Below are 25,055 nucleotides of genomic sequence, written 5' to 3' on the forward strand. Positions count from 1 at the left end.
TCCTCGATAAATCTACGAAATTTGATCGAAATTTGGGCTTTTAAAGTGGGTCAAAATCGCGGCCAAATGAGTCGGTTACAAACAAACATATATACAGGTGAAGCCCGAGATTAAGAAATACTCTTCATAATCAGTGTCTCTCGCTCTCTCCCCTGAACAAAAACCTCCTCCTCCTGTTGAACAAAACCGTCCCAATTTTCGTGACGCTCTATTGCGTTTCATTCGTGAAAATTTTACCCTCATGAGCCTAGAGAAGTTTCACTTCAAAAATACAAGTGATAAAACGAAAAAATATCATATTAATACTATTGAATTGGCTTTGAGTGTTTCGTTACACGTCGACTCTGAGAGTTAATTAAAACTTGAACGATAACAACTTTTATATGAATACAGAGATGAAATTTGTATGTCATTCGGGTGACTTTTTTTATAAAGTTACCCACAGTGCTCAGATATGAAAATTAGTAAGAGAGCCACTACTTATTTATTTATTTATTCATAAAGGCTTACCAACTACATACAATTTATTAACTTATCACTGAGAATTAAACAAATATAATAAAATATTTTAAATGTACTTAAATTATAGGTAGGCACAACATTACTATACGAAATGCATGTGATATTTTAAAATCTTTAATCTATAAATTTTGGACAGCAATATAATTGTTTTTTAAAATTAAGATAATTTGAAAAGAGGATATCAATGTTTTCATCTATATTAAAAATACTTTTATATAATTGTAACATTAGCTGTAGAAGAGAGTTTAAGCCATAATTACTGTGGTGGAATTTAATATGCATTGGGGAAAAAGTACGAAGCCGACAATTGAAGACAGGCACATGCAAACCGATTTGAGATAAAAGCGAAGGAAAGTCCATATCAAAGCTTAAAAATTTTTGTAAACACAGCAATTTTGAAGCATTTCTACGTAATCGAAGAGAAACTCTTTTTGTTCAGATTCTATTCGTGATATATAGTTTTTGTGATATGGGCACCAAACGGCTGAATTATATACTAGATTAGATCTGACAACAGAATTGAAAAGTACCTTGAGTGGCAAATACTTAAATAAAATATAGTATATATACTATAATAAATATATATTTCTGTACAATAAATTGTCATTTTTGTGTTCGATAGCGCAAAAAATGAATATTATATTTGACCATATAAATGCTAGTACTTTAATACTTATATATAAAGCAATTCATTTAATATTATTCACAAACCATTCCAAAATATTAAAATGCATGACGTTAATGTTGAAGTTTATAGTTCTGTCGGCACTCCTGGAGTGCAACCCGTCATTTTTTTTAAATAAGAGTGCACCCTAGAGGACAGGGCTGGATCATTTACCATCAGGCAATATCATGATTTTACTCCTCCTAAAGATAAGTGATAATATAAAGTCCTTAAGAAAATTAAATTCATGAATATAATCTTAAGCCTTAAGAATCGTGGACAATCATGCCCATACATCTCGTATTATTCATGCTTTAGGGGTTTTAAGAATGTCGTAAAGCGCGGGTCGCTAATTTGTTAGTTCGACACGCTGAACCGTCCCTGTACACAGTTTGAAATGAATTATATTGCTGAACAGAAACATTGCAACCTTTTTATTATTTTTTCAACAAACTGCTTTAAAAACGTAACATAATTAAAAAGTTTTTGAAGTGTCTGCGTACTAGTTCGGTTGATTATCTGCTCGATTTGTTTCACTTGTTTCTCATACTTGTTTACCAACTGATCATGTATTTTGTATTTAATTTGGTCGAGATATTCACGCGTATGTTTTTATTTAGATCGTGTCTTTTAAGCCTAAGTAGAAACACGTTTTTCTGTGTTATTTTTTCGAGAACTTCAGTAGTTTTTTTTTACACCAAAAATGTTTTTGCACAGACATTTTTATGCATTTTACGTCGTAATTGTAGGCACATGACATGCGAAGTGCAATACTATCAGGGTTATATACGGTATAAATTAAAAACGTTTGTGTGGTAAAGGTTACTCTAACATAAATGACTTTCTTAATGATACCACAGAATGGGAATGGAGTGACCGCCCTCAGGCTATTAAATAATAAGTTTAATTGTACAAAATTACTTTGTAAACATATTTATTCGATAAAACTAAAAGCAGTTTGTTGCGCCCATTCTTCCCAGGTCTGAGGCATTCATTTTGGAATGGTTGGTAGTTTTTTGACTATCAATAAGTGATGTCACATCCTATTTTGAAGAAAAATATTTGAATTTGAATTTGAATATGCTACATCCTCTACTCAGATTAAATTGTCACTGTGATGGTCAATGCGAAACTTTTAAAGGGGTTAAAACTCATTGCACAAAAAATAACGACGACAAATTGAAATAGCAAGAAAAAAATATCCTCGTTGAGGCAGGTATGATTCATTTATTTTATTTTTCATATTAATTGCCCGACGAAACAATACGACAGGCATTAATAGAAAGCTGATACTGAAAGCTATTAATTTTGCATTTGATTTAATGTCGTGTGCTTCTCTCGAAAGCATTTCGTTTAATGTATTTTATATTGCCCTTTTTATTGCTATACAAATGGATGTTGTTTAAAGTAAGATTTGTTATTTCAGTTTGATATAAGATCTATTATAGTTGATATTTTTGGGTCATAGACTTGCAATATATATATATATTTGTAACCATCAGATTTAAGCTTTTGTGGGAAGCACACGAGACCATAGGGAAGTTTCCAGTGGGAGGCTCCTTTTCACAGGATGCTGGCTAGATTATGGGTACCACAACGGTGCCTATTTCTGTCGTGAAGCAGTAATGTGTAAACATTACTATGTTTCAGTCTAAAGGGCGTCGTAGTGAAATTACTGGGCAAATGAGAACATGACGAGCGCAATTGCTAAGAATTTTTGGGTTTTTCAAGAATCCTGAGCGGCACTGCATTGTTATGGGTAGGGCGTATCAATAACCATCAGCTGAACGTCCTGCTCGTCTCGTCCTTTATTTCCATAAAAAAAACTTCTAAACGTGACTTCTGCCGTGCATCAGTAATAAAATAAAATCAAAGTAAAAAAAAATCTCTTAATTGACCCGTAATTGGACCCATAACAAATTCAGAATAAAAAAAAACATTAAGAACCTTCAATACAATATTTTAATTTTATTACTACAATAATAAATTATAATATACAGTTAGCTGTGACGTCATTTTTTGTTACAGTCCATATGGACGGCGATCCAATGTAGGAAAATCGGGTTAGTATATATATTTTCAGAGTCAGTATGCTATTATTGGAGCAACTCATCCTATTCCAAAACGACGCTGCCCGAGATCGAATGATAGCAGAAAGGAATGATAGAAGTAAGGAACCTTCACCTCGGAGAACATGCTCAACGCACTACAGCGCCAAGGCAGCCTCATACGAGCCGTAATAGCTTACCCTTAGCGTAATGTACAAGTATAACTGTGTTTTGTTTTGAAGGGCGCTGTGGCCAGTGAAAAAACCAGGCTTGTGAGGCACAACATATTTTGTCTCAAAGTGGCAAGGGCAATTCGCTGAGAATTCAGGGTTTTCAATAATAATCACTTACATTCAGATGAACGTCTTGATCATCTCGTCCTTTTTTTTCTCATAAAAAGGCCAATGCAATTTATGTTACCTAGGTATGTACATAAAGCGGACTGAAACGGATAAACATTAAATCTTATCATTGATGTTACAATGAACAACTAAAATCACAATCACGCTAAAAATTGTCTGAAGCAAAACTCTGCCTACGCGTCTATTAGGCAGAGTTTTCGTTCAGTTGTGTTTCGACCGCGCTTTGAATACAACGCCACGCAATGACAAAGTGTTCATCGAAAAACTGTCCAAATAACAGCTTATCTAAACTTAACAAGGATGGAGTATCGTATATCAGGTAAATGTACCTTTAAATTAATAAAATTGTGTAACTAATTTTCATTTTTAATCATTTTGCTACATAATTATATTCCAATTACTAAAACAAAATGTTCTTGCCTCGTGTTCGCATCCGTCTCGAGCGTAATTATAGTGGTACTACTTCTATTGAGCAAATACAATAGACTTTGATCATTACTGCCACGAAATAAGGTCTTAATTTGAATGAATGTTTTAATGTTATACAGATAGGAATGAATGTTTTAATGTTATATAATAACTTATACAGATAAGTTATTATATGCGTATATGCAACGTCGGTCGGACATTTTTTGACGACCTTTTATTAGGCAATTTGGATTCTGGTTGATTATTGTACTTCAATGAATCTTATGAAAATCTTGTCTTCTTTTAGAACGATGATAAAAGTTATGACCTCTTTAATGCTTATGAGAATAACATTCTGTTATGAAACTTTAAAATAAATATTTATAGTGATGATTAGAAAACGCTTAGCTTAAACTAAATTGATCAAAGTTTATTTGGCTTTGATTTTAAATAAATCAGTGTAGTCTCTAGTTACATAGAATAAAACCGAAAATGCCCTAGTAGATTTCATAATTGTTTATCCATCAACAAAAGCACTCAATATATTGTCTCAGGAACTTTGGAAATTTGAAAAAGCCCAAGGGAGCTGAAACTAGAGGCGAATTGGTTTATTCAACAGCTGTCAGTCTAGAAGCACTCAAGATAATTGTCCATAAATTGAGAAATTCGCGGACGTAACATCTCTAGAGTGAACTTGGTTTAATTAAAAAATCGGCAAACAATACGAACTATGGAATAAGATTACATACATACAAATACATTACATATAGAATAAGAACACTATTAGAATAAGATTAAAAATTAACATATAAAATTAAAAACTTAGTTAATAACCATGACTTTTAAATCTTTCAACAATAGATGAAATAACTCCAACAGGAGTAAAATTTCTATTTATATTATGGCAAAATATTTAGAATAAAAATAATCGTCACACTTGAAACTGAAAATAGGTATAAAAATAATGTCTACAAGATAGTAGACATTATTTTTATAAAATGTGAATCTTCACAGTCATAATAATTAATGCTTGCTAATTTCAATGAATCTATAAATCTACTGCAGATACTAATTGATTGCAAGTTTCACTTCTTACGTTTTTTACTTATTTTTAATTTTTATAATCTGTTTCTCACGTAAAAAGACATTTCAATGAGAGCTGGAAACTAATTATTTTATACTTATCTTGCCACTATTAATAGACCCATCTGATACTTATTGATCTGATATTTCCTACTAAGCTTTACATACTATCAACGAATATTTCTATTAAACGATGTAGTTTTTGTTGTGCCTGAGGTTATTTTACTTTTATAAGTTTCTAAAAAATCTTTAGTTAGGTAGAGGTAACGCACGCGAATTTTATGTATTGAATGTTTTAAGCTAAGATAGTATTTATACATCTTCAACGACTTGTGAAAATGTCGAAAAAAATTGAGATGCAACAGTCAAAATGTATATTTCTTTAAATTTTTCTCTTAATGATTCTTCATATATATAAAACATTGTAATAGATACAGGCCGATCATGTACTTACGGGTTTTACAGAAAAATACATTGGAGTTATGTGTTTTTATATAGAAAATATTCAATCCCTTCCACCCAGGCGTAGCAAACACTTTCCATCGAAAACGGAAAAAACATCCCAAGAGGTCTGAGTGCCGGAACAAAGTTGTTTATCAAAGTTTTTGCCCAATTGATACAAAAAGATAGGGAAGCTGGCTTGAGAATTAATTTTCTAGGTTGATCTTAGTAGAAAAATATTTTTACTCGTATTAAAAACGTGTCACAAATATAATATTAGGATTAGAAGGAACATAAGGATCTAAAGAACATAACATAAAACCACATAATTATTGCAAACAACAATATACTTTCTGATGTCTTATCTTAGCCAACTATCATCATCAAATTCAAATTTCAAATTCAAATATTTTTATTCAAAATAGGATTTAAAATAACTTATTGAACGTCAAAATCTACCACCCATTCAAAAGAGACTGCCTCAGACCTGAGAAGAATGGGCGCAAGAAACTCAGCGGGCTTTTTTTTAAATATAAAATATGGATTACAATGTAATATCGTACAATAAACATTTATAATTAAAGAGCCTGAGGGTGTTCGCTTCATTCCCAGTCCGTGGTGTCATTAAGAAAATCGTTTATGCTATAATAACCTTTCCCACACAAACGTTTCTTAACAATTTTAAATTTCGTAACATATTTGTTTTGTACATTTTCTGGGATCATATTGTGGAAGCATATACATCGCCCAACAAAAGACTTACTAAATCGACCCAACCGAGTAGTAGGCATAACAAGTTTATGTTTGTTCCTCGTGTTAACATTATGAATGTCACAGTTTCTACAAAATTCCTCAATGTGCTTATGAACTTACAAAACATTATCAAAAATGTATTGAGAAGCAACAGTCAAAATGTTTATTTCTTTAAATTTTTCTCTTAATGATTCTTTAGGACCTAGGTTATAAATCGCGCGAATAGCCCTCTTCTGAAGCACAAATATAGTATTAATATCGGCCGCCCATAACAATATACCATAGGACATAATACTATGAAAATAACTAAAGTATACTAATCTCGCCGTATCTATGTCAGTTAACCATCTAATTTTCTTAACCGCATATGCTGCAGCACTAAGCCTATTCGCCAATCCTTCAATATGGGGGGCCCACTGCAATCAAATATATGGAATCAAGAGTAATGCCAAGAAATATAGCAGATTCCACTGGTTTTACTACCTCTCCATTTAATAAAATATTCGCATCTACATTTTTGACATTTGGCGCGGTGAATTTAATATATTTGGTTTTATGATTATTTAACAATAAGTTATTGGCGCTAAGCCAGTACACGATGTCAGATAGAGCATTGTTTACTTCATAACATCATCATCATCAGCCGGAAGACTCCATCCACTGCCGGACAAAGGCCTCCCCCAAAGATTTCCACGACGATCGGTCCTACGCTGCCCTCATCCAACGTATTCCGGCGATCTTGACCAGATCGTCGGTCCATCTTGTGGGAGGCCTACCAACACTGCGTTTTCCGGTACGTGGTGGTTATTCGAGGATTTTACTGCCCCAACGACCATCTGTCCGTCGAACTATGTGCCCTGCCCACTGCCACTTCGTTTTCGCAATAATTTGGACTATGTCGGTAACTGTGGTTCCCCTACGGATCTCCTCATTTTTGATTCGATAAGCCAACTATAGTTGAAGTCAATAAATCGCTGTCATTTAGGCTCGTTAAATCATATTAGCAATTTTAGTTAAGGTTTCAGTAAAATTTAACCATAACAGTAACGCTAAAAATTGAAATTTAAGTCAATATCAAATATTTAATTAAATTTTTTGACAGGACGGTATTTAGCTATTTAATATTAACAATAGCTTTATCCAGCAAAAAGATTGGACGGTAACGGTTAACAGTTAAAGTTATGATGTCATCTAAAAATTGTGAAATGGTGCATCTTATTTTTTCCTGAACCGGTACTTCAACATGTATTTTTTTAATGAAAATAAGGGACGAGACGAGCAGGACGTTCAGCTGATGGTAATGGATAAGCCCTGCCTATTTCAATGCAGTGCCGCTCAGAATTCTTGAAAAAGTCTCAAAAATACCGGCACTATCTTACTGCGCTCGTCACCCTGAAACATAAAATGTTAAGTCTCATTTGCCCATTAATTTCACTAGCAACGGCATTATTGTTATTATTAAACTTAGTTGGTGAAACCCAGCCTAAGACTGATACATATAACAATAGCATCTGCTTGCTTGAATCAAATATGAATTTAGCTCGTAATCATTTTAAGCTTGCCTCTTGCAAGGTTATTCAATTTGTTACGGCGAGTGAAACTCTAGATCCGGGTTTCACCAACACAATTCGTGGAACTTAACTCCAGTATGTAATAACATATGGTGGCTAATATAATATATAGTTTCATAGAAATATGATATTAATTTAATAATTACATTGTACCTAATTACTAATTGATCAGGCAATTAGTAATTAGGTTATGAACATTTATAGTTAATAATACATACACAATAACACTTATAGTTTCAAATCCAACTATTCTTATTGATGTCAATAACTGCCGAAAATTGAAAAAACAAATTCAAATATTTTTATTCAAAATAGGATGTGACATGGTGATGGCATGGTGATGCCTGAGACCTGAGAAGAACAGGCACAACAAACTCAGCGGGTTTTTTTTTTAATATTTTAACAAAGTAATATCGTAGAATTAAACTTATTATGTAATAAGCCTGAGGGTGGTCGCTCTATTCCCAATCCGTGGTATCATTAAGAAAGTCATATATGTTATACAAACCTTTACCACACAAAAGTTTTTTGACAATTATTTGGAATATCGTAATACTTTTGTTTTGAACATTTTCTGGGATTTTTTTGTAAAAGCATTTACATCACCCCACAAAAGAGTAGTATGCATTATAAGATTATGTCTGTTCCTGGTGTTCATATTATGGTTATGACAGTTTCTAGCAAATTCACTTATGTGTCTATGTACATACATAAGATTATCAAGAATATATTGAGAAGCAAAAGTCAAGATGTTTATTTCTTTCGATTTTGCTCTCAATGATTCTTTAGGACCTAGCTCTTCTGCAGCACATCATTGGCAGCGTTGCCCACTATGGATACTATGGAAATAACTAAAAAACCAATGACCTTTCATAGTTTCTCTTGAAATCAGAGGAATAAAGTCAGTTTTTCCAGAACACAGTATTTCAGCAACAACAAACAACAAAAAAATATTGGTCGAAATAAAGCACAAGCAAACCGTGCTACATATGAAGGTATACCAATCGAAAATCAGCTTTAACAGCGTAGCAAAAGCGCGAAAATAGTTTGGTCAATGTTTTTATCGGCGTCATTAGTTAGACGACCGCTATACAAACAAAAACGAAATAATATGACGTCGAATATATGATAGATTGAATCTGATTCCGCGTGGAAATGAAAATGTAACGTGTTGATACACATAATATAGAATAGTAATTATTCTTTTTCACGTATGGAACAATACGTCATTTATTTACACATTAAATGACCTACGACATAATCTTAATATATATAAATTACGTGACACGTTGTTTGTCCGCGATGGACTCCTAAACCAATGAACGGATTTTAATGGGGATTACTTCATGGAGTGCAGTTGGTCCAACTTGAGAGATAGGATAGTTTTTATTTCGATTTGTGACGCGTAATTATTCTTATTTTCAATATTTGTTTTGTATGGACATATTTTCTATGAGAGAATTTAGTGACGCACGTTTTGACAGTTCCGCTGTGAAACAATTTCATTATAACAACAGGGAGCATTTTTTACGAAATAATTCTTGATGTTTTGAAATATTATTGGCAAATTCCTATAAAACAGTATTTTTTTTATTATGTACAGGACAACGTCTGTCGGGGCAGCTAGTAGATTATAAGTACTGTACTACATTTTAACTGTTGCCTCTCAATATAATATTCTTGATATTTTTATAGATGTACATAGGCACTTAAGTGAATTTTCTAGATCTGACATATCCATTATGTTAACACCAGGAACAAATATAAATTTTTCTATACCTACTGATCGACTAAGTCGAGTTAATAAGACTTTTTTAAGTCAATTTATATGCTTTTACAACATGGTCTATGTGGTTCAACACTACCTATGTAGTTCTTCTTTTATAAATGTGCAACATTGGACTATCGACTTTCAGTAGTTTTTTTATTCAGCTTACACAAGAAAGATGGTTACTTCAAAAATTCAAGAGATTTTTGTATACGAGTTTTCTTCTCAGGAGGCAAAAATGCTTTCACACAGTGTGTCGCATCTAGATCACCACAGTTCTATCGTAAAGGCATCAATGACGTTCCTATAAAATGGCAGCAATGTAATGATGTAATAATAATAATAATGGTCATTAATTTGATTATATAAATATAGCATAAAAGAATTATCCCTACAAACTGCAAAGTAACTGAGAGTAAGCAGAGAATTTTCAATTTAATTGGGTAGGTAGCTTCTGTAATAACAAAGAGATTTAATACTGTTGAAAATCAATAAATAAATTAAATTTATAAATGTTTCCTTAATTAGCACGAAAAATCATGTATAATTATTAAATAAGTTACAATTTACAATAACTTGTTATAAAATATATGTTTTTTATATATCTCATCATTCACTTTATTTTTGGTGCGTGCAAAAAAATTACTTTTCCTTACTATGGGAACATACTATTCATACTTCGGTTGTATCGCATTTGTTGCTATGTGTTAAATAATTGTAAAATTTATTGAAGTAGGTGTTACTTTGTGGAAATCCATAATTATCCAAATGATTTGAGTTTTCTTTAGTGTTAATTCCGCCAAAATTTGTCTTTAAACAATTCGACACGTGTTTCGCCTCTACACGGGGTATCCTCGGGATGTGTTGACTCGCCAAAATCTGGCACGAGACTAGTATGAGTACTACTAGATGATATAAGCTTTTTGTAAAATTCTACAGCTGCGAATATAGATTTTAAAGCGTGACAAATCAACTTTGATGGACTAGGATGGACCAGGTTAGAAACACACGCATAAGAGGCACCATCAAAGTGAGACCTATCCCAGATAAACTATAGGAGAGCCATCTGCGGTGGTACGGACACGTAATGAGGCGATCTGACCACCTTACTAAAAAAGTACTAGAAATCGAAACTGTCTGTAGTAAATAAGAACCTCAAAGAAGCCCAAGTTAACAAAGGGACCACCCAGGACCGACCTACCTTGAGACACATGATACGAAGGGCCTACCCCAAATAAAATGGGAAAGGGCCTGGCAAAGAATAAAGACAAATCAACTTTCCAAAATAATCTATTCAAAATATACCGCCATTTTAGCGTTATACTGTAACATATCGCGGGTGTTTCATACCTATAATAATAATAATTTATTTCGCACTTACACTATACATCCATAAGTATTAGTTATTAAGTTAGTAACAATTTTTCTTAGACTAAGTAAGTAATGTTAGTGGTAGTGTTAGTAATTGTATGTTAGTTACAATTTTTCTTTAAAATTATGTTAGTAAGGTTAGTTATTTTCACAATAAGTTGCACCTAGCTAGAGGCGCATGCAAACCTATCCAATGCCTCCCACCTGCATGCCAACCTATAAGAAGTAAGCTATAATTATGGCAAGATCCGCGTTGTAGCTATTTTCTCATGAATACAGTATTTGTTACGTAATCTTACCTATTCATATGACATAATACAGTCTTATGAGTTATTCTAAACAGTTTAATTAAAAATCTTTGCTATTGTTATTTGTTTTGCTGTTCTGTTTGACATTATTTCATTATATATATACTAGTTTTTACCCGGGACTGCGTCCGCGTGGAATAGTCACTTTCGTCTTTTTTTTGGGATACTTTGCATATCTACGATAAAGCGGATATCCTTTACCATTGTGGACAGTCTCTTTTATAATATCATAAGATCAAATCATAAGATACATAATAGCTTTAAGGGTAAATGTTATACACTTCTATAATAAGCCACTGTTCAGGCATTATCTATAAATAAATTTACATGTTTTATAAAAAAATGTCTCTGCCGTTAATCCTATTACTCCACTGCTGAATATCTAAATGATCGGACAGCCTGGGACTAGATTGTGATTATTTTATAGCGCTAGAAATGACTGTACAATATTGTATATTTTTATTGAAAAGAGCGCAAAAAAGAATGCTGGGAGAGTTTCTTGCGCCGCTTCTTCTCTCTCAGAGCGCCATTTGTTTCCGAAGCGGTAGTAGTGTCTAGTAGTTATTAGAAATAACATCAAAAAGAATTCTAAAGGAATCAATTTTGAGAAAATAAATGCGTTTTATGCCTTTTAATAGTATTTACCTGCCAACTTTAATCTTCTATTTCATCATGGGGATGTAGATCAAAGTTTCAAATATGCTCTATCAAATACTTATTACTTCTTATCAAATGCCTAAATACAAAGCTTTATGGTGAAATGACGAACTTCCATCCCCTATTTCAACCCCTCCATTTATTTTACGCAACAAAATGTAGCCTTTGTCCTTTTCAAAACTCTAGTCTATCTCTGTACTAAATTCACCTTCAAAATCGGTTCAGTAGCTTAGGCGTGAAAGCGTAACAAACAAACTTACATTCACATTATTAATATAAGTAGACATATAAATTTCATCTTATCACCGTATTCAACTGGTCTATTTATTTACCAATCTCTTACTTTTATAATAGTATCGTAACTGTAATTAAGAACTTTACATTAAATATTCATTTGAAATAATACTAGCTGTTTAAATAATACTACCGAAGCCAAAAAGTAGCTTATAGATTTTTGTTTGTTTCTCTATATGTATGTCCGGATATAAAACAAAAACTACTGAATTGATTTAATAAGTACACACATTATTTAATAGGTACAGACAACAGAATTACAACAAATACATTGTTAACGAAAAAAATAATATCAGCTAAATACAAAGTAGGCTGCAACTGTACTAGAGTGTGTACATAGCATGTTTATTAGAAATGAATAATTACTATTAAAATACAATAATAATATTTTAAAACTTTAGGTAATGTTATATTTTAAAATAAAAAGAGAGAGAAAATATATATTTATAAAAACAGACGTGAATACTATTATGGCATGGCGATATTAAGGATATTTAAAATATTTTAAACTAATTAAGGAATTTATACAAACAAGATTTTCATTTACATACAGCTGATGAACTGTAGATGTCAGGTACTTAAGTATTTTCGAGTAGTAGGGCATTGTATTGACGACAAATTCTATAGATAGGGTTATGGAAGGACACGTTATTATTACAGAACGGAATGGTAAAAGGGTGTTCATGTTTTGAAGACCGATTGGGAACTCTTAGATGAATGTCGGACAAGTGGGTGGTTGTGCCATCGAGTATTTTGAATAAAGTCTTTAGGCAATTTTGTATGAATTTTAACAAGATTTAGATCCAGATATAGTAATTGAGAAGAATGGGCGAACGAAACTCAGAGGGTTTTTTTCTTTAATAAAATTTCGTCACTATACAATTTACTACAGTAAAATTTATTAGTGAATAGCCTGAGGGTGGCCGCTTATTCACTTCACAATCTGTGGTATCATTGATAGTTATTTATGTTATAGTAACCTTTACCACATAAACATTTTTAACAATTCTTATGAATTTCGTAACACTTTTTTTTGTAAATTTTCTGGGATCTTGTTGTAAATGCATTTATTATATAAATACTTATTACTTCTTATCATTAAATGCATTTATTATATAAATGCATTAATATAATAACACTATTATCATTTAACAACAATTATCTTAGATCATTTTTATGTCTGGATAGAGTTTGACAGCTGTGAAAATGTCGAAAAAAATTGAGGTTGACAGTTCACCTCTTTTTTGAGCAATGCACGCACAATGATCCAGCAATTCTTGAGACAAGCAAAATGTAATATTCCACTGCAAGATGCGGGTGTCTACAGGGGCGTGCATATCACAATACAGGCATTAGCAGGTCCAAACAGTTTTGCGGGACTATGTTAGCTTTTAAGATTATTTCTGTAAATGATTAATAGTATAAATAAATAAAAAAAAATAAAAAAATAAGGCAGTGCCTACCTAGTTATGATCCTAAATAAATACAGCACTAGTGTTAAAGTTAATTTAGTTTTAAATTTGGTTCCGTTTTATTACCAAACTTCAATTGAACACCCACTCGTAAAAAATTTCCTTACTCTAGATACTAAGAACCTACAGTAAGCAATCTTTGCTTATTCCAAAGCTCAACTATTACTAGTCCACAGAAAACCAATGCACGCCCCTGGGTATCTATAAACTGGACTGCGACTGTCGCCTCTTGGCAATTGGGCAAACCAAACGCAATATCTCAAGTTGATTTAAAGAACACATTGCGGATATCAAACACAGACGTCACTCTAAGTCAGCTGTATGTGAACACATAACAGGCCGTCTTAACCACTACATCCGGTTCGACCAATCTAAAGTTTTGCTAAAAGAGAATAGATTTTTCCTAAGACTGGTACGTGAAGCCATCGAAATTAAAAAACACTCAAATTTCATCAGAGAATACGGTCTAAAATTATCTAACATCTGGAATCCACTAATCTCTTAATTAAAACCAACAACTACACATACCAAAAAAAGAAGTGAACACTGTTAGTAAATTTTGCTGAAAACCGCCTACAAATGGCGCTAAACTTCATAATGACAACTATGACTAATACTATCTTTGACTTATTTCATCTGCAGTCCCCCTGAAAACGAGATCTGGAAAAGTCTTCAAACGTCGGGTTGATTAAAATAAAAATGTAGTAACACAGTTACAATTACACGCGTTTTTATCCTCTAAAAGTGTTTTACTTAAATGCACGACATTAACATAAAGTGTCAGACAAATCGCAAGTGTAAGACGTAGCTTGTAACGCTCACTAAAGTATTATTACCAGTGGGAGGCTCCTCTGCACAGGATGCCGGCTAGATTATGGGTACCACAAGGGCGGCTTTTTCTGCCGTGAAGAACTAATGTCTAAGCATTATTGTATTTCGGTCCGAAGGACGCCGTTGCTAGTGAAATTACTGGGCAAATGAGATAACATCTTATGTCTCAAGGTGACGAGCGCAGTTGTAGTGCCGTTCAGAATTTTTGGGGTTTTTCAAGAATCCTGAGTGGCACTGCATTGTAATGTGCAGGGCGTATCAATTACCATCAGCTAAATGTCCTACTCGTCTCGTCTCTTATTTTCATAAAAAAAAATACCTGGCCTTTTTTCATCGGTTGTCTAGCAACAACATCTATCCTAGACGCTTAAATTATCTAAGACGAAAATATTGATGTATCTTTGTCGTACACATCATAATTTCTAATAATACAACAAATAAGATACAATGAAAGTCCACAAAAATCTACATAAAATTCATAAACTCAAACTTAAAAGCGACAAATTAATCAAAGCGTAAGACACGAAACTTCGATTAAACTAAGCTTATTGAAGTCCAGAACCAATCAGGCTTATAATTCCCTTTGCTAACCGTTTCACTTATAGTGGAGGAGACAGAAGGCTCCCACGCTACCTCCCCCCCCCCCCTGCGGTGCGACCTAGAATTACATTTTTTGCATTGCCTCATCTCGGCCGTTTTTTATTGCGCTCATTAGATAGATTTATATTCTCCTTGGCATCTCTTTACCGCATAATAGATCAGTACTACTTTAAACGGAAGACTACCTGGGAATAAGAAATGCCACGGTTATGTTATGAAATGCTGAATATTATAGTACTCACTATGAACGCTTAAAGGTATTTGAAATATCTGGAATTAATAGATCTATGAGGTAAGTCATTAAACTTGAGTGAATAAAAATTGTTAAGGTTATTCAGCCTCCTGGAATAGTTTTAGTCATTAGGCTCTTGAACTCTATAACAGGTCAAGGAATGATATGTGTAATTAATAAATTATAAATATTATACGGTTTGACGTTTATTCGTAGGGTAATTCTCTTCAAGATTAAGGATCGATATCGGCTGCGCTCCAACTAGATACCGGCGTAATCGCAAAGTGCGGCAACTAATAGTATGCCCAAGTTGGCGTACTTGTCTCGAACAATGTGCGATATTGACGTGCCACGTGTTCTGTTAAAATTTGCTAAAAATTGAAACTATAATTCCGGGTTGCGTAGTAAATTTTGTAAAAATATTAAAAACATGAAATAAGAAAGGCACTGGGATCACATATCATCAGTAAGTATTTTGTATTTTATTAATTTCAATGTAAAATAACACGAAGCGCATGTTACAAAATTTGAAACATGCCATTGAGTTTCAAAATGCCACGCACACAAGCATCAGCTAATACACTGGCCTTCAAAAGTAAGTATCACACTTTTAAAATTGTGATAACGTTTTAAGTTCACAAGATATACTTTCGAAATAAAAAGGACTCCAAAGAGAATTTAATTTTGTACATAAAAACTTTATAGTCAGTAACCTTTTTTTAAGAATTGGCTGAAAAAAAACTCCAAAACAAAACCATTCCTTTTTCAAAGTGGACGTTTCCGAATTACAATTTTACCATTCACATTTTTCTTTCTGTTTTAAATTTTTTTCAAGATCGATGGGTCTTGTTTTAAAAATTTATGCTAAAAAGCACATAACATTTATTTATCATGCCTCTTTCAGTTGAAGAATGTGCTAGGATCATGGCTTTTCTGGAACTAGGCATCAGTATGCGTCGCACTGCAAGAATGGTGGGTGTGACGGTACGAACGGTCCAGAAGGTAAAGCGATGGTACGAAGAGACTGGACACCATCTGAGGAGACCTTGTAATGGCAGACCCAGGTGTACCAGTGCCTGAGAAGATCGTTATATTATTTCCACTGTGTTAAGAAATCGCCACCAAAATGCAGTTGAAGTCCAGCAACAGCTACTTCAGACCCGGAGGGACTACATTAGTGACAGTACAGTGAGAAGAAGACTTGCTGAAGCAAATTTGAAACCCCGAAGATTAGCGAGTGGCCCAAAACTCGAGAGACAGCATCGAGTAGCGAGACTGCGATACGCCCGTGAACACATGCAGTGGGATGAAGAAGAATGGTCAAGAATTTTGTTTGCAGATGAGTCTCGATTCTCCCTTTACACTTCTGATGGAAGGCGAAGTGTTTACAGGCGACCTGGTGAGCGATACCTTCAAGCCTGCATCTCAGAAAGAACAAATATACGGTGGAGGCATTGTACATGTATGAGCTGGCATATCTTCAGAAGGTCGCATAGAGCTAGTAGCCATCGAAAATGGCACCCTCACTGGGCAAAGATATGCTCAAGAGATTCTCAATGAGTATGCAGGGCCGTATTTAGAAAATATGGGTGATGGATCGATGCTGATGCATGATAATGCCCGGCCACACACGGCTCATATCGTACAAGAGTATATTCAGGAGGTCGGTATCAGCGTGATGGCTTGGCCATCAAGAAGTCCTGATCTCAACCCGATTGAACACGCCTGGGATGAGCTTGGGAGGCTAGTTATAAATCGCAGACCACCACCTACTACCCTCAGGGCACTAAAGCAGGCCCCGGTAGAAGAATGGGAGAATATTCCCCAACATCGGCTCCGAAACCTAGTGTTCAGTATGCCAAACCGGCTCGAAGCTGTAATCAGAGCTCGAGGAGGCAATACCAGTTATTAAAAATTAAATAACATGTAATACATTTTAGTTGAATTTTTTACACTAAACTAAAAATGTCAATTTTCATTGTTTTATCTTTTTTAAGTTAAAAATGTTACAAATGTATAATTTTAGTTTTTAAGAATAAAAGCCTATAAAATTTGCAAGAAAACGTTTTAAATCTTAAATCTCTACCTCTATAGTTAAGAAAAAAATTAATTTGAAAAGTGTGATACTTAGTTTTGCGAGAATTGTTTATTAGTTTCTGATTCAGATTTCGAGAACAAATTAAATTTGAAAAGAAAATTTGTGAACTTTCGCGTTCCGTAGGAGCGTTCTTCCACTGAGCCAACCGTTCGAGTGACATACTGTTGATGGATATTGTATGTCTTGTTCAACGCTCAGGTTGTGGCTTCATCCACAAGATCTACAGTTGATAACCTGCTCAACCCCAATATTTGCATAATAGGAAATTGACTTGAGATGCCGCTCTAAAACTAAAAGATATCCAAAATAAAATAATTACGAAGACACACACACACCGAATATTATTACATAAATCATAAAATAAAACATATTTTAAGCAAATATTTCTTTCAGCTATTTAGAAATATTCATATGAACAGACAGAGTTAAGTAGATAGATTCATAAACTCCTAAATCAACACGAACACCGTTCTTTTGATCCGGAATAAGGAAATTATAATAAGAGATTCATTGAACCATAACATTATTACTGATTCCAGAAAGACTTAATTAGAAGCTATAATTATTTAACGAATTGAATTCAAAAAATATAAAATCCGCTGATAGTAACAAAAACAATTAGTCAGAAACAATAAACAAATTTTAATTCAATTAAACAAACAGCAATCAGTTTAGCAAAAGGCAGTATTAACTCCCGTGTCTGTTCCACAAGGCTCACTGTAACACACTGTTGATTAATGCTCCACCATTAATTCTCGGTTCAGCTCAATAGAATACTAGTGACGTAACTTATTGCACGAGTTATCGACGCCGGCGCGAATCTATCGAGTAATTGTGCACATCACTAGCGATAAATGTAATTCAATTTGAGGATCACGATGAATTGTTTTTGATCGTAGTTACATGGATTAATAATAATTTGTTTTTACATTGGATTTTGTTGCTGATTGCTTTGTCACTTCTATGAGAAGTATAAATACTTCTTCTTTTGTAGTAGTATTTACTTTTCTTGAATTGGAAGGATAATTTATATGCATCTCATGAATGAATATATATTATATCTTATGCATTTGTCATTGTTTATTATTCTTGTTTAGTTTACAAGGAACATAATAAAAAGCAGCCAAGTGAGAGTCGAACTCACCCATGAACGGTTCCGTGGCAGCAAGTAACAGAATATAAAAAAAGTTCTTGAAGTTCGTTTTAGCTTTGATCGACGTATTAATAATAGTGTATTTTTTTCAATGAAGTTATTGATAATTCGATCTATGACGTATTAAAAAATCTACTTACTAGATCTCGTTCTAACCAATTTTATGTGGATGTTTGCACGGTAATGTACATCATATATTTTTTTAATTTTATCATTCTCTTACTTTAGAAGTTACAGAGTGGGGACACACATTTTACTACTTTGGAAGTGTCTTTCTAAATTATTCAGCTTAGAAAAAAAATATTTTTGAAGACCTATTTATAAACCCCAACACCCGTATGGGTTTGATGAATAAAAATTTTTGAGTTTCAGTTCAAGTATAACCTATTTTAATAGCCCCCAAAAATTATCGTTCTTTTCTATCTTTGAGTGAAAATCTTAATGCAGTTTACAGAATACATCTACTTACCAAGTTTCAACAATATAGTTCGTTTCGGAAAGATGTAACTGTGACATACATGGACAGACAGACAGAAATGACGAATCTGTAAGGGTTCCGTTTTTTACCTTTTGGCTACGGAACGCTAAAACAGAGATTCAAACCTATTATACCAATTGCTTCAATATATTATGTATTATTTAATTAATTATCTTAGATAAGTTAGAAATATGTTTCTCACATATTAGGTTTTAGAAGAGACAACTTACTTCAGGCACTGATTAAAGGTTTCACAGACAGTTGCTTGCATAACCATTGTATATAACATCTCCCGAAGTAACGAAGCATCCAACATATCCTTAATATGCAATATGGCTTTAGATTCGAGTAATAACCAATAAAATGACCACAACAACTGCTCCCAGTGAGGTAAGCTGGTGATCCACTTGCAAGAACTCTTTGGAAGCCCATGAGTGGAATTTTCGAGAGATACCCCGTTTGCCACAAGTATTTAAAAGCCTTCATTATATCTACATTAACTGATTCTATCGGTGACAGGATTAAATCCATTTTGGCGGTCATTCATCAACCGGTGGTATTCTTAACATGCCAAGAGGCAGTCCACGTTGGTTTCGGTAATTTTTGAGAGCAGGACCTTACAGTAATAGACCCATTGTTAACAAATCAAATCTGACCTGTTTAGGAATCGCAGGGACAAGGGGTGGCTTCCATGAGTCTGGGACTATGCGTTTTCTGTAATTTATTTTTCAATTAGACAATAATAAATGTTACACGAATTAAATTTGAAAACAAAATTTATGAACAATGCGGGGCTCGAACCCGCGACGTCTCGCGAGCGCTCTTTCCACTGAGCCAACCGTTCGAGTGACGTATCGTTGATAAATCTTGTTCTTGTTCAACACTCAGGTTGTTGCTTCATCTACAGTTTCTACTTTATAGTTGATAACCTGCTCAACCCCAATATTTGCATATTAGGAAATTGACTTGAGATGTCGCAAAAAACAAAATTTATGAACGATGTGGGACTCGAACCTGAGACCTCTCGCGTTCCGTGTGACCGGTCATTCCACTGAGCTTGAATCTTGTTCTTGTTCAACTCTAAGATTGCGATTAAATAACAAATTTAATTAATTTTACGTTGAATTATAGTGGTCCCAACACTAGAATCAACTCAACGTACATTATCGACCTCGTAGCGTACAAGATCATTTACTCGTAACAATGTTTGTATAGTTTAGATACTGAATGTGGTTTATTCAAAAAATGTCCTCAAATCAAAATCAAGAAATCTAAACAAATTAGATAGTTAACAAAAATGGGATTTTAATTATATTTATAACAAGAGGAGTATGTTGAATATTAATAAAACAAAAAGTTCGAAACATAGATTTGAGGGAGAAAACAAAAATAACTAATGTCACTTACGATTTATGAAAACTTAAATGGCGCTGGACGAGACACACCCAGTGGGAGGCTCCTTTGCACAGGAAGCCGGCTAGATTATGGGTACCACAACGGCGCCTATTTCTGCCGTGAAGCAGTAATGTGTAAACATTACTGTGTTTCGGTCAGAATGGGGTCGTAGCTAGTGAAATTACTGGGCAAATGACTTAACATCCTATGTCTCAAGGTGACGAGCGCAATTGTGGTGCCGCTCTGAATTTTTGGGTTTTTCAAGAATCCTGAGCGGCACTCCATAGTAATGGGTAGGGCGTATCAATTACCATCAGCTATACGTCTCGTCCCTTATTTTCATTAAAAAAAACCCTTTGGCGTTTAGATAAATGGAGAAAAATATATCAGTCTGGTACCCCAGAAATCTAAAAAGGAAACGGGGGGGGGGGGACAATACAGGAGATGGTCAGAAAAGAAAAGAGTGGAAGAAGTCTAAGCCAACAGATAAACAGATAGTGATAGATATTTAGTTAAGGATGGTATATAAATATATATGTAAATTCTACTATCTGAATAAAGACTTATATTAATAATATAACAAGACTAGAATTTTTTTAATAATATTGCTATCTGTCGGTGGTCGATTTATAAAATATAAAGTTTTATATGAATTATATTTTATGCAGTAATTGTGTTACTCGAATTGTCGAGGAACCAGTGCTCTGTTAACGGCTAGATCACCTGGCTTTGCGTAGATATGTCGCTTCATTGTGTGTCTTTGCGGAGAGTGTTCCAAAGAGCTGTTTGACCTGATTCCTGCCACCGAATTCTTCGCACGACACGCTACAAATAAGAATATCGTCCCCACCATCTGGATGTGTGGCGGTCCTCCACAGTGCGGTTTTCTAGGAACTTTTCTCCTCGTACAATCAAGCTGTGGAATGAGCTTCCCAATGCGTTAGTATTTTCTTTGATTAACGCGAGTGCTACACATTTAAATAAAACTCTTTTAAAGGATTTAAGCGCATGTAATTGTAACTGTGTTTTCACATTAGTTTTTTTCGTAAAAGTTACATTTTATTTTAGTTAACCCGACCTTTCAAGACCTTTCCAGATCTCGTCAGTTCCCCTGAAAACTAGATCTGGAAAGGTCTTGAAACAATGGGTTAACTAAAATAAAAATAGAAATGTAACTTTTACGCAAAAATCCAATGTAAAAACATAGTTGCAATAAAACGCGTTTAAATCCTTTAAAAATTTCTTATGCGGTGTTTCCGGGACGATACGACATTGGTACCTTCAAAAAAAAGTAAGTATACCTTCCTGAAAAGGCCGGCAACGCTCTTGTGATTCCTCTGGTGTTGCAAGAGAAAGTGAGCTGCGGTGATCACTTAACATCAGATGACCCGTAAGCTCGTTTGGTCCTTCTATTCCATAAAAAGAAAACTTTTAATTAAAAAAATAAATTGTATTTCTACTATACTGATATTTTGGGTGAGTATATTTTAACACAGTATACATATAGCAACTATTTCAAAAATAATACGTATTAAATTTTTCACAGATACAATGAATATACCTGATGACTTTACCACCCTTAGAAACGAAACAAAGACTTATTAGCATAAAAACACAGGCGTGTACATAAACGTGAACTCCAAAAATAATATTTCTCAGACATGTTTGTTACGCGTTAATGTTTGCGTGTTGAGCGACCTTGTTTACTTTCACAAAACCGTTTCCGTAATATGACACTGGTAAACAAAATACGATTTACTTCGTTATACACATATGAGGAAAAAATATCAAGTATACATCGAAAAAAAAACGATCTTAGTAAATTACGTATTGAGTTTTTTAGGTATAAATAGGTTGGGGATGTAGACTGTATTCTTTTATTGTAATGAATCCTTCTTAAGTCGAGGTTTATATTGCAGACATTATGACGTATGATGATAAACCGTCACGCTCGGGTATTTATGTATTAAATTATTAAACATTCACACGATAACAAAACCCTGTAAAACTGTACTTACAGTTTGACTGAAGGACCTAGTCTCTTTAAATATATATATTATACATTGTAAGTATATTATCAAAATATAATACAATTTAATACAAATACGATAGTAGCTCCACCTGGTATAGTTTGTGTTCACGAGAATAACTTGTATCTCCGATTGATTCTCTATGGACTTGTCTGTGGAAAGTAAAATGTCTTGACGCTTACAGCCAGCCTAGCGAAACACTCTAAGAAAAAAAAAAGGTATACAATTGTATGAAACTTGCAGTGATTGAAAGATTGACAGATGACGATATGATCTTGTAAAAAACTGAAATCTTGAAATCCACTAAGTTTTAAGCAACTGTTCGCTTTCAAACTTAGCCAGATTATACTTCGTCGCCATTTAATGTAATTACTACTTCAACGTGTTTTATTATATATCACATATTTATATACATTAAAATTAATATATTCAATACATGAACAAAACTATTTACAATTTTATTTGACTTAGAAGAGTGTCAAAATTATTATGAGTGCTTTTGTTAAGCTTGATCGGTCAAAATTCGATGAAGTTTTCAATTTTATCGAATGATCTAAAGCAGGTATCGTTTCTCACCAGCCACTTTGCAGGTTCAAAAATAATATTTTAAGGTCTTATCAAAAACTGCTCTACTCTAATTAATAATTTTCAACAGTAGAATATGAAGAGGATAGGGGGGAGGGGAAATCTTGAGCTTTTATTTAATTATATTTATACTCATCACGATATCTCTGGAACCATTAGAGCTAAAGACTTGAAATTTGGTAAGAATATTCTTTTCACCGAGTAGAGGTCAGCTAAGAACGGATTTTCCAAAATTCTATCCACAAGAGTTTTTTTTATTATGAACAGAACAACGTGTTATGGGTCAGCTAGTAACATATAAAGTGGATATTATTAATTTACAATTTTTATTTTGTTTGCGAAAAAGTGAATTAGAAAATTTAATATACAGCGAGGTCTTAGATTAAGGATTGGTCTCTGCTGAGCAAGTGGGGTACTCTAGCCATTCTCGAACAATGTGTGACGTTGACGTGCCACATGTTCTGTTAAACTTTGCCAAAAATTGAAACTAAAATGCCGGGTTGCATAGTAAAACTTTGTAAAAATAATATTGCAAGAAGTAAGAAAGACACTGGCATCAAATATCAAAGATAATACGAAGCGTATGTTACAAAATTTGAAAGATGCCATTGAGTGTCAATATGTTACTGACACAAGCAACTTATAGTTGCCTTAATAATTCTTAGGTAGTGCGGTATCTAGTTGGAGCACAGTGGAGACTAATCCTAAATCTAAGAGCGAGGTACTAAGCTGTTAAAGAATATATTATATACGACTATATCGATAGAGTATTAAAAACTTCACGTAATCCAAACTAAGTTGTAGGTACATCAAATACTTCACAGTGAAAACTGATTGAATCGAAGACATCGCAATACAAACGCGTTGAAATCAGAAAAGTTTAAATAAAAATGCAACAGAACACGTGAAAGTTCGAGAGCCCGTTCTATTTTCATTCAGCCATATTTTTCGTTAAAATGTTTATACGAAAAGTTTATGAACCTATTTTATGTGAGTTTGAGCTTTGAGAGTATTAAAACTTCATCATTTATTTGTGCATAATTTATCAGGATTTGCGAATGCGAAATTGTAACAAAATATGATTTAACACTTAAGAACTCGCTAATGGGTTTTTTTGACCCAGTTACGTACATTTTCTTATTTTTTTTTTAAAGAATCACATGACGTTGTTACTCTTAGTACCTTCAAGTGAATATGTCCCCTCTCCGGGGCTGCATTTTCATTGTTGTTTTTATTATTTTGTTATATTATTATATGAGTTACACACAGATAAAATTTTATGAACAATGCAGGACTCGAACCCACGACCTCTCGTTTTCCGTGCGAGTGCTCTTCCAACTGAGCTAACCGTTCGAGTGACTTATCGTCATAAAATCTTGTATGCATTTTTCAACTCTCGTCCCGCATCGTCTCGAGTCCCGTAAAGTTCATAAAATGTTGTTTACAAATTTTATTTGAATATTAATCCCAGAAATGAGGGTTACCACTTTAAAAACATAACAAATTGTTTATATGAGTTAATATTTCTTAACATTTTGTCGATTAGAAATATCTGTGAATCGGACATAAAACACTAGGGAGATAGAAGAATTCCTAAATGATTGCATAGAGGGAGAAGAACTACTCTGAAATAGAAAACTGTTAAAAGATTAGCCAACCCAACACGGATTCGACGGATAGCCTTGAACCACGACGCAAAAATAGACGAAAGTACTTTTGATTACCGAAACCCTGAGGCTATTACTGACTAAAGAGCTATTCAATGTCGAGTGGGCCTGGTTGATCAAATGATATGTACTTAATATATGTCCCAGGATACTCAGGGCTTGCCGATGTGGTTACATTTTTCAGTACTGAATCACAGCTTAGAATCCATTACGAGGGGAGATTTCTTGAAGCAACTTTCACTTTTCACCACTGATTCATAATAG

General features: G+C 33.7%; 1 protein-coding gene across 1 annotated transcript in view; it reads left to right on the plus strand.

Annotated features, from left to right (window-relative positions):
• LOC126972809 (5-hydroxytryptamine receptor) overlaps positions 1–25,055 on the plus strand; it is a 112,142-nt gene that overhangs the window by 58,556 nt on the left and 28,531 nt on the right. The window lies entirely within an intron of this gene.

This window comes from Leptidea sinapis, chromosome 27 (genome assembly GCF_905404315.1).
Source record: "Leptidea sinapis chromosome 27, ilLepSina1.1, whole genome shotgun sequence".
Taxonomy (NCBI): Eukaryota; Metazoa; Arthropoda; class Insecta; order Lepidoptera; family Pieridae; genus Leptidea; species Leptidea sinapis.